Below are 12,933 nucleotides of genomic sequence, written 5' to 3'. Positions count from 1 at the left end.
TATAATAAACGAAGTTCGAATAAAAAATTAATTGTCGCGCCTAGATACCCACTCCGCAAAGTCGTACCACTAATCAATAGAAAAAAAAGTCAAAATAGACAGATTAACCCGCTTCCATCTTAGACTGCTTGTTCAATAATCTGGGACTGACTAGAAATCAAAGAACCCAAGCACTTATCTATACTAAATGTAAATAAAAATGCGCACTGTAATAAACATCTTAGTAAGTAAATATCTCTGCATCTTATTAAAGTAGGTATTTATTTATTATTTTATGTTAACTTAACCTTTGGTTCAAAGTCTTGAATATTCCATTTAAGCGCAAACTTAACTGCTTTTTGTTAACAGCTATAATTAGCTAAGATGCGAGTAAACATTTAATGTATGATATTTTATTACCAGATGAATTACGCATTTAACCACGTAAGCGAAGTAATGTTCTTTCTCATTGGTGCTACGCTCCCTATTGGTCTGATAGTATATATTTTTTAACCTTCCTCGATAAATGGGTTTTCCAACAATGAACTAATTTTTCAAATCTGACCAGTGTCCTGAGATAATCGCATTCAAGTAAACAATTAATCATACTCTTTAGCTTTATATATTAAGTATAAGATTAAAATCTATATAGAATAACATTAGACGCATAACATTCTTACATAACATACAGTGAACTAAACTTAAGCTAGTTATAAAACAGCATAATATCTGTGTTTGTCTCAAATGTGCAGTATCCGAGCTGAAGCGGCCTTGACCTGATTTCTCTCTAAAGTTAAGTAAGCCGTCCTAAGCGGCCATTCTGCGCGAATCAACTCTTGAGCGTAAACAACGCTATGCTACTAGCGCGGCCCACATACTACCGCTCCGCAAAAACGTTGATGAATGGAGAATACAAATATAGCTGCTGGCGTTATCTTATTACTTGAGCCAGCATATTGAGCACCAATGCCCATAAGTAAACATTTGGACGCTACAATACTTTTTTTATATTATTTTTTGGAAAAAGATACGGTAAAATTATTAGCAACAAATTTTTACGGAAATTCTTTCATCAACATAATCCCCACCACAGGACGTCGACCACTGTACATAGATAGATCTTATGACGTGACAACGTCTTATAAATTGGTTTGCCGGGTGACACTTCAAGAAACTGCGTTACGCTCCGCTCACGTTATGCGCTCACAATGAGAGCGAGTGAGAGGCACGCGTCCCTTCCACTCGGGCATGGTTAGCCCGCCTAAGAGCGAGAGAGACAGACATAAAAAGTGAAAGGCACGCGTCCCTTTGTAGTAAACGCTGTTTCATTGTACGCAAATGTATTGCAAGTTATTGTATGTATATTTGTATATAAATACGTATGTATGTGTAAAGGTAAAAATAAAATTTTGTTAATATGAAATTCAGTGCGAGATTCTTTGTATAAATTAATGTTTTAAATATAATTCTTTGTATAAATAAATGTTTAAATTGTTACTATTATTTCATCCTTCTTCCTACTATACGAATGAATATTCACATTAAAATTATTTTACCACTCAAAGTCGTTGTCACGTAAAACTTTCGCCCGTATACCGACTTTACAGGCAACCAATTTTTTTTTTCTTTTATTTTTTCTTTCTTTTACACTCGACAAAGCTTCGTGGCGCTTTTATCCAGCGACTACCTGCGTCTCGTTTTATGTCGCCTGTCCACCTAATGGGAGGCCTTTACCATAACCGCTGCCATAGACAGAAATAGCGAGGCTGCCAGAGACTAGTGGCTGTAGGTTTCTTGTCTCTATCCATATAAAGATTTGTCTCACAACCACGCCAGGCAGGCGGATTGGTTATCGCAGGGTTAGGTTGATCGCTCCTACATATCGCATACATACTGCACTCGACATGTAATGTGTGTGGCACTCGGGATGACGTACAGATTCCAAGGATACCCAAATCCAAACGACACTTATTCAGGCATTTAGAGATTCATCATCATCATCATATCAATCCAATACCGGCCCACCACTGGGCACGGATCTCCTCCCACGATGAGAAGTCCACTGGCCAAGTACGGATTGGTCACACCTTTGAGAACATTATGGAGAACTCCTCAGGATGTTTTCCTTTACCGTTAAAGCAAGCGATATTTTAATTTCTCAAAACTCACTTAACTTAGAAAAGCCAGAGGTGCATTCGAATTCAGCCCCTCAAAAGTGAAGTCGAAGTCCTACCAACTGGGCAATCACCACATTTAGACGTTATGGTGCAATAAAGAAACACACGTACATACATTAGCCCTGAAACTTCACTTTTTAGGGCAGTCGCGTAACTTTGTAAGTCATGTCCGCGTGGAGTGGTGCCAAGAATGCTGCTTACTCGCTTAACTGAAATGCCAGCTCTAAAAGTAGTCCAAACTGCAAACTTTTTACAAAACTTAGTTGTCCGCGGGTTTCTAAACTAAGCTGACAGGTCTGAAAACAGTTTAGCTAGTTTCTTTTATCAATGTATAAATTGAATTTGGCGTATATATTTTATAACATGACACTTATATCCGTGGCATTTTACTATTATTATGTCATATGGCATCTTGCTATGGGGCAAAGCAGCTGACATAGATACTATATTTATATTAAAAAAAGAGCTGTGCGATCAATATACAAATATCGATCACGCGAATCTCTCCGTGAAAAATTTTAAATTTTATTTTTATTTTTTAGAATCTGCCTTCCGAACCGGTGGTAGAGTCACTACAAACAGACATACTTGACGTTTCAAAAGTCCTTATATTAGGCCTACTTGAAATAAATGAATTTTGAATTTTTTCTTTGTTTTGAGCATAAATTGTAGCCTATGTTACTTAGTGATAGTTTAGCTTTCTTTTTGCGGGGAAATGGTTAAAATCGGTCCAGTACTTTCGGAGCCTATTCGTTAAAGACAAACAAAAAATATTTCCTCTTCATAATATTAAGAACAGAATTATAGAAAACGCTACTTAAGTAATTACTGTGAGTACATCTACCAAGTGTGGTCAGTTTATAATGAGTTATTTCTGATGTATTTAAGTAACCTGAACTGACATATTATTATTATTATTATTATTATAGCCTCTTTATTTCCATAATACATTTTTATCAATTATTAATACATTATAATATGTGCATGCATAAAAATGATATCTATATATATATATATATTAAATTCTTAGTAATAAATCATAAAATCAATTTTCACTATGGACCCCTATACGGGTGAAGGCCTCCTCCATTTTTCCCCACGACTGTCTGTCCTTTGCTTTAGTTAACCAATATTCACCGGCTTTTCTTATTATTTCGTCAACCCATCTTTCTTTCGGTCTACCTCTTAAATGTAAACGGAACTGACATTTATTAGCAGTAATTAAGTGGTGATAGCGAATACCCTATTTTGTCTTTCGTATCTTATAATATATCTTGAAAGTTGAATTTCTCCGTGAAAAGTTTAAAGAAATAGGTATATTTACAGTAGCTTCGTAAATACAATTTTGCATCACTAACACAACTCGTTAGGTACTGACAGGATACCAGCGTGAATACCAACATTAGTCATTAATCTGGAACATTAAGCTGGATGAGAACCTTCTTATTGGCACGACACATCATAACTATTAATATTCTTTAATTATGAAATTATAAGTTACTCCGTATGTAAGTCTGTTTGTATTTTTCTGGTTAATAAACATATTCTATTCTATTCTATTTTTAACGCGTTTAAATTGAAATACTTTACTTTTATCTAGAATTGGAAAAACTGGATAAGAAGAACGCAATAAACGATAAAATATTACCCTATATGACGTATAAACCAAATCTAAAGAACGTCACCATTCGTTTATTTTGTCGTAGTATATTTATATTTATTTATTTCTTTAATATTAAACAATAACTTTGTTAAATTCACCCGAACAGAAGTGTCAAGTAATGTACCTTTTATGATATATATGAAATAAACGATATTATTATTAAAGCGGTGAGACGGTAATAGCGCACAGAGCTGGACTTGACTTTCGGGAGGCCGAGTTCGAATCCCAGCTCGCATCTAACTTTTCTAAGTTATGTGCGTTTTAAGTAATTAAAATATCACTTGCTTCAACTGTGGAGGAAAACATCGTGAGAAAACCTGCATGCCCGAGAGTTCTACATAATGTTCTGAAAGGTGTGTGAAGTCCACCAATTCTCACTGGGCTAGCAGTGTGGACTTCGGCCCACTACAGATCACAGATCTCAGTGAGTACTCCTACTCACTGAGATCCGTGCTCTGTAGTGGGCCGGTAATGGGTTGTTTATTGTTTATTGTTATTAGGTACACAAAACAGGTAATAACTAAAAGTAGATCTAAATATTACTTATAATAAGTTTTGTTCTAAGCTACAACCCAAAGTATGTGTACACAACTTGGAATTAAATTAAACAGAAAGTAAAGATAAAATTAAAGTTGAAACAAAAAAGAAGCACTTAAATAATAATATATATATTATTTCCCTAAAGATTATGTGGAATAGTTGATAGGTTGATATGATTATTATTATTATATTATTAAAAAAAAACAAAAATCAACAATTTTTATTACATCTGTGTGTTTGTGGGTGGTTGTGCATGTATGTGCGTCTGCGCGTGTGTGTGTGTGTGTGTCTTCAACTAACAGCCCCTTTCGGAGATCAGAGCATGGAAAACCACTATATAGCTATATCGACGTTCCATGTAATATATAGGAAGAGATTAAAAGTCTTTGAGACGAGATTAAAAGTCAAGGGCTGAATTGCTATCTGGCAAAAATAAGAATTTAAATTTGAATAGTTTTAAACAACATTCTAGCTTGAATAAACAAATATACGTGGGTACGTCGTAGTGCCTGCCAACATTTCGATATGCATTCTTTATAAGTCTGCATGAGGAATGCATATCGAAATGTAGGCATCGATGCGGTAGATATGAAGACCGTGGCTGACTCGCTTACTTTTCCGCGAATATTTTTTTATTCACCAGTGAACAGTGACCCATGTTCAGTCTGAAACAGCGGGTGATAAGGTGACAAACGTTCACAGCTCCAATTGTATCGATAAGAGTTAGCCGGTTGGCGTAATGGGCAGTGAGCCTTCTGAGTCCAAGGTCGAGTGTTCGATTCCCAAAACTGAAAAATGTGTGTGATGAACATGAATGTTTTTCTGTGTCTGGATGTTTATTTGTATATTATAAGAATTTATTTGTAATCTATACATATAAAAGAGAAAGTGTGTGGGTATGTTCCGTATAGGCTCCGCTCTTATCAGCTATCTTACTCCCCTTAACACAAGCTACGCTTACTTTTGAGACTATTTGTTGTATATTGTTGTAGTATATTTATATACCTATTTATTTATTTGTAGATTAGATACAGCTTGGTGACATACGGACAGACAGACGAACGGACAGCGGAGTCTTAGTTAGGGGGTCCCGTTTTATCCATTGGGTACGGAACCCTTAAACGTCTAAGGTTTAAGGTTCGACGAATAATGTTCCTTGCTGCGTGAAATCATCATTATCAATACATTACCGGCCCACTACACGGCATGGGTCTCCCCTCAGAATGAGATGGGCGGTAGTCCACCACTCTGTCCCAGTGAGGAGTGGTAGTCTCACATGCCTTTGAGAACATTATGGGAACTCTTAGGTTTCCTACGATGTTTACCTTCGCCGTTAAAACAAGTGATATTTGAATTGTAAAAACGCACATAACTCCGCAAAGTCAGAGGTGCGGGATATCGAACTCGGTGCCCACGAAATGAGTCCCGAAGCCCTAACCCTTGAGCGATCACTTAGGCGAAATCGCAGAAATTCGCTTCGCAGTTTACTTTTGCGCCCATATACTGAGAAGGAACTTACCGTCGATAGCGTGATCGACCTGTCCGATCAAACCTCGCAGATAGGTGATCGGGAAATGCGATAGGCCGTAATCGGGAAATTGGCCTGAACTTGCAACTTTATAATTTCCGGAATCATATTATCTTTAAATAACTGCGCTTGCCAAGACTCTCTTATCGTTATAATCAGTTGAGCGTGTACCCGTGAGCACTGTACAGGCGCAGACAGACATTTATTTATTTATTATTTATGTACCATAAATTGTGATTGTGAACATAAGATACATGAAGTGTACAAAGGAAAGCTTATCTCTATAAGAGATCTCTTCCAGCTACCCCAGGGTGTGAGTAAGAATATTTAATTGTGGTATAGGTCAAATAAAGGTACAATATACTTCATAACTACTAAGTATATTTAATATATCTAAATAATAACAGAATTCTACATACTAATACAATAAAAATTGAATATACTATATATACAAAATACATAAAAATAATATAATAAATATTTATATAATATAAATATAAATATATATCTATAATAAGTAAACAGTGATAAATATACTATGACAACGATAGATAATGCTCCTTTACATTGTGTTTAAAAGAGCTTATATTTACTTGTGACCGGCCTGGCGTAGTGCTGAGCGATGTGGTCTTTTATAGCGGGGTGCCAGGTTCTAAAACCGGCAGGGGCAATTTGAGAATATTAATTTTCTGATTTTTCTCTGGGCTAGAAAGGTTTAGCCGTGGCTAACCAAAGTCAAAGTCAAATATTTCTTTATTCAAATAGGCACATAGATGACACTTTTGATGCATACATTACATATAAAATATGACATAGGTTAGTTACCGCCCTACCGACGAAGAAGTTATATTATGCTATAGATGTTATATGGTTTCTGTCAGTAAAACGGTTTCGGTAAGTCTTACTCAGCAGCAAAGACTGACGCTTTCCAACAGACTATGCCAGGGATAGTTTAGAAGATAGATAGATAAAGTCTTTATTGCACAAATTAAAAGCGAGAACAAAAAAATAACAAAACAATAAAAATAGATATATAAGATGCGCAAAGGCGGTCTTATCGCTTTAAGGTTAGGGGAAACGGGATAGTGCAACCAGATACAATTAAGTTAAATACATAATATAATTATAATCATGGGTGTTTTTTGTGATCTATCTAAAGCTTTCGATTGTGTTGATCATAAAACCTTGCTTCTTAAGCTAAGCCTCTATGGTATCCAAAACGTTGCACTAAATTTGGTTGCCTCTTATCTCAGCAATAGAACCCAAAAGTTTGCATAAATGATGCAAAGTCTCAGGGTTCAAATACCTCAATGGGTGTCCCACAAGGCTCGATTTTGGGTCCTTTTCTATTTTTAGTGTATATAAATGATCTACCGTACCATGTCAGTGGAACATGCGACATTGTATTGTTTGCAGATGATACATCTCTAAATTTTAAGACTGATAGGAGTAAAGATAACTCTGACGAAGTAAACCGTGTTATGTCGCATGTGTCGCACTGGTTTACAGTAAACAACTTACTTTTAAATGCAAAAAAAACAAAGTGTGTCGAATTTATCTTACCAAATGTAAAGAAAATTGATAAAAATATAATGGTAAATGGTGAATCACTAAAAATAGAGACTTCCACAGTTTTTCTGGGCGTGACCTTGGATAATAAGCTACAGTGGGGTGCCCATATAGATTCACTAGCGGGTAAACTAAGCTCGGCTGCCTACGCAGTCAGAAAAATTAGACAGATTACTGACGTTGAAATAGCTAGGCTTGTTATGGGGTAAAGCAGCTGATATCGAAACTATATTTATATTGCAGAAAAGAGCTGTACGGTCAATATATAAACTTAAATCACGCGAATCCCTCCGTGAGAAGTTTAAAGAAATAGGCATACTTACTGTAGCTTCACAATATATTTATAACAATATAGTATTTGTAAGACAACATATTAGTCTTTATAAACAAAAAGTGGACATAAACAGTCGACTTACATGGTCATAAATTAGTGTCATCTGCTTATCGTCTGCGTAAGGTACAGGGATCATTTGTGGGATTGAGTATACGCTTTTATAATATGATTCCTAAGGTGATTTTGGACCTGCCAATGCACAAGTTTAAACAATTTGTTAAAACACATTTATTACAGCGAGGTTACTATACAATTGATGATTTTTTTAATGACAAGGTTGCTTGGAAGCATCCGGCTCCGCTTTCAGCTCTCACAAGATAGAAAAATGAATGTTAAAATGCAAAATGTAAATTGTTGATGTTGGAAAAGAGCAACTGCTGAGTTTCTTGCCGGCTTCTTCTCGGTAGAATCTGCCTTCCGAACCGGTGGTAGAATCACTACAAACAGACAGACTTGACGTTTCAAAAGTGCTTGTATTAGGCCTACTTGAAATAAATGAATTTTGAATTTTAATATATAAATATATAATATATATATATATATATATATATATATTATATAAACAACTAAACTTAGAAATTCCTAACATATAATTTCCAAATTGCCCCTGCGGCGATTGAACCTGAAACCCCCCCGAACCTCGTAAAATAATTGATAGACAGTGCTCGAATGGCGACCCCGCACCGGTAAATGCAGCGTTTGTCGACTCCTAACGAAGTGGACCTACGACCACTTCGTTAGGAGTCGACAAACTCAAGCGAGTCGCTGGGAGCTGCTGGCAACACGCGGCCCAGGACCAGGGGTTTTGGAACTCCTTACAAAAGACCTATGTCCAGCAGTGGACGGTGGATGATGGTGCTGATGAATTGTCAGACCAAGCAGATGGCTCATCTCATGATAATACACTTGAACAGAGCAACATTTCACAGCACACTTTACCAGGAATATATTCTACAAAGTGCCGCCCTGTGTCGATCAACCTGGGCCCCAAGTCTGCTATTACAATTGTGTGTCAGTGATCGATCAGTGACTTCATAATTGTCAATTTTGGCATATTTGGTAGTCTGCTAACACAATGGTGTCATTATGGTGTCATTATGATTTTCCGATGGAAAACCACTGACACTTCAATGAACATTTGCTAGTCTGCTGCACAATGACAATTCAATGATCGCACGAATTGGTAGTCTGCTAATATTTTGACAGTTCTATTGATCATTGTGAGACCATTGAGACGCAATTCTGCAGTCATTGCCTTTTAGCAATATTATTGTTGATTACAATTAAATTGTGAAGTGTGAGATCATAATATTCAGATTAAGATGGAACATTTTTAAGTTGGCTAAGACTATTGATGTTCTTCAATACCATTTGATTAAGCGTAGCAGGCGCCGTCGAGCCCGCAGCTTGCTAAGAAACAATGTAGACTACTTTAGGATATTCCCGATGCGGAATTTATAAAAAAAGGAGTTGCTTGGGAAGCAGACTGTAATGAGTCAAGTGTGGGAGCTCGCTCCACTTAGGCATTCCCAAACCACGGTAAGAAAACAACTTTAATTTTCGTTGCTTTATTTATTTTGAAAAGGATGCTGAAGTGGAGTGATGGATGAAGGAAGAAATTATATTTTACCAGTTATATGCTGAGTACTTTACCAAGAAGAATGCTTTTTCAGCTTCTATGAAAAAAATTACTTCAGATATTATAGATGGGACACATGTGGCAATAATAAGGCCAAATGTTCATGAAAGGCAATATTATAACACTAAGGTATTCCATTCCCTAACTGTTATAATAGTAACTTTAATATTGAACTCATATTTTATATTATGTGATATATCTAGCCAATAATCTTCAATTTATTTAACAATCTGTGACGCAGATTTAAATATATTGTGCCTGCAACCCAGGCTCTGCTCTTAACTCCAATGTGTGGCAGAGTCACCCGCTCAGCCAACACTTAACTCCATTAAATGATAATGGGGCATGAGGTTTTTTTTAGGTATTACTTATTTTAGGTTTTTTTAATTAATTCCAATATAGATTTTTAATCGTCAAGGTTAATATTGGTTGGATTTTCAGGTGAGTTTTTCCTCTGTGGAAAACTATGATGACCACAACTTAAATACTATAGAGGGGAGATACACCACACTACTCTATGCATGAAACTTGTGACTGTATGCAATACAGTAGAGCGCTGTAAAAGTATATTGGAAGAATGTTTCAGGTAAAGTAAATAAAATGCTTTAGCATAGCATGTTAGGGTCTCCTAGATTGAAAACTGTAGTAATTCATGTACATAGTTTGATGGTCAAGTGTTTTATTTCCAAATATCTTTTTCTGGTAATTGTTTAGAGCAAGTATGCATTATAATGCATACTTGCTCTAAACAATTGCACTGCTGGCAAGATTGCAAATGCATGTTGTGTTTGGCACAATATAAAAGCCACAACACAATTAAAGCAATTCTTCTGCAAGAGGCATTTAACTTTTGTGTGTTATTAAAATTATTTTTATAAATCTATGAGGAGACAAATAATACAAGTTAATAAAGATAAGACACTGAACAATGATTTTTATTTACAGTAATTTAGTTTACAAATGAATACATGTAAAAAATGAAGACTCTTCAGCTGGCTTCCAATAAAAGCAGGAGGATATAATTTCATTTTGAAATCCAAACCTTTATTGTTACCCTTTTTATATTCATTCCAAGAATTATTTATTTTATCTGATGAAGTTCCTTATAGATAGAGGACAGAATTCTTCAACTGATAACAGCAAATCACTTTGTTCACGATTAGAGCCGAGTTGGAAAGCTCTATCACATAAGGACTTGGTTCACAGAGACTTCAACGAGTAAACCAGGGTCTGCTTGAAGGTTGGGCACTGCAGCAGGCTCTTGTCAAAAGACTGTGGACAAAGGCATATATTATGAGTATATGTGTTCCAAGGGTTAAACATAGTGTTTTGTCCTATTAATCTATTGTTTTTAATTATTCTACAACAATTTTTTACTCTGTTACAGGGATGCTGGTCACAATTTGTGCAATACCTTAAATGGGTCCACAAGTTAATAAAAGATAAAAATTTTAAAAGAAAATAGAATGGAATGAAAACCTCCTAGCTTTAGTTTTAAGTTAAAAAATGTAGTTAGCACCACCATGATAAGTACAAGTTCATTAGCACCTGTGATAAGCGTACATGAATAAAGAATTTAAGAATTTTATTAAATTTTTTATTACTCCCCATATTTGTGTTTTTTTTAATTAAATTACCAGAGATACTGTTGGAAACACACCAATTTGATACCTACTTAGACTTCATATCATGCTTAAACAGTACAAGATTGCATTACTTACTTTCGCTCTTCAGTGGGAATTTATTTATAAAATTTGAGCGTAGGTACGCAACCCAATGTCGCTTCGCCTGGCAACGTCCGTTATTGGTACAGCTGCAGTGTCCAGGCTGATCTGTCTAACTCTCCAAAAGCAGCGACGAAGTTTGCTCGATGAGAAGCATTTTGTTTGTTTTTATTATAATTTATATATTTTCACTAGCACAAAATAACGTCAATGAAATTTAATGTCAATTCGACAGTTACAGATTAAATATAATTATTTTTGACAAAATTTGGCACACAAAATATTTGTTTTTTGGGTTCCTTCGATTGTTTTACCAAATGTGATACAAAGTTCGTCTTTAGAACACAAATCAATAACATTTAAAAATATTTCTAATCAAAAATTCGCTTAATTGGACATTATTAATTAATGGTAGTTTTTTTAATTTTACTTCTCAAACACAGTTTGACCAAATGGCAACACTGATTCTCTTTCTACCACAATGCAATTATCATCCAATTACAATCCAATTGTAAGACCATTGTGAATTTAGTAGACTACCGACTTTGGGCACAATGATAATTGGATTGCAATGGAATGGTGTCATAATGACAAATCTTGTAAAATAGCAGACTTGGGGCCCTGAGATGTACGTGTTTTTGTGGCAAACAGGCTGATCAGATAGGTTGCCAGACGGTCGGGAATTGGCGGGATTCTCCCGAATTTTTGTATGTCCTCCCGACTCCCGACACAGCAAATAATCTCCCGAAAAACAAGTTAGATAATTTTAAGTTCACATTTTCGTCAAACGGAAACTTGCAAACAACACAAAAAAAAAGTCAAAAAAAAAAATGGCACGAACAAAAACAATAAACATGCTCATTTGGTTCTTGTCTTATGTGTCACAAATACTTACTATGTTTTTTTTTCTTATATCTACAGTGCTATATATGTTTGTTTACTTTATGTATAATTAATATCGTTAACTTATTTTTTATTTCTCCCAACTAAATGCCCTAAAATCCCGAAAAATCGGTTATTGATCCAGATAAACGGAAGAATCTATCTGGCAACCCTGTGTTCAGACCGGAACAAAGCAATGTGTTCACTGGTTTCTGGCTAAGCAAGGCACATAACAGAAATTCTATAAGTTAAAGTAAATTTTATAATGAAAATTAGTGCTGCAACTAAAAAGGTCCGCGATGCTTGATGGCCGCGTGCCAAGTGAAGCACTAGGCGTTAATTAAGCACGTACTTCAGTATCAAAGACCGTTGAAAATTGGAAATCGTGCTTTTTCTTGTACTATTTTGCCGTTGTTATCCAATAAAATTATTTAACTTAGCGAGTTTACTCAGAGCTTGTATGAGAATCACGATCTCAAACAACAAACCGGTTCTGTATCTTGGAAGTAAGCGTAGGTATAATTATATTTTATTGGGTTATATTCGAGCGCTCCAAATAAAAACATATGTTCGGCTGTTTTGGTAAAGGCTAGCAAAGTACCTGTTTTAAGTAATTCAAAATTCATCTATTTCAAGATATACCTTACTTAGAAGAAATATCAAAGTATACAGGAATGCTGGCTAAGTTTATTGTGGGCTTTCTTCTTAGACCAGAACGCATTTGGAACCATCGTAGCTTTAGTTTTAGGTTTACGAATGTAGTTATCGCCAACACTACTCAATAATATTTATATATTTTGTTTGTAATGAACCTACTTGAATGTAGGAAAAATAAAAAAAATAAAGATGGAGCGAACTGAAAATCAAGGATTTCTACTATACCCTGCTTTCTGAGTCC

The 12,933-nt window shown here is 35.4% G+C and overlaps 1 protein-coding gene across 1 annotated transcript in view; it reads left to right on the top strand.

Annotated features, from left to right (window-relative positions):
- Positions 1 to 12,933, top strand: part of LOC120629023 — a 54,993-nt gene that overhangs the window by 39,335 nt on the left and 2,725 nt on the right. The gene's annotated exons all lie outside the window — the stretch shown is intronic.

This window comes from Pararge aegeria, chromosome 13 (genome assembly GCF_905163445.1).
Source record: "Pararge aegeria chromosome 13, ilParAegt1.1, whole genome shotgun sequence".
In the NCBI taxonomy this organism is placed as follows: Eukaryota; Metazoa; Arthropoda; class Insecta; order Lepidoptera; family Nymphalidae; genus Pararge; species Pararge aegeria.
The sequence above is the reverse complement of the archived record's forward strand: the minus strand, read 5'-3'. Positions and strand labels throughout refer to the sequence as shown.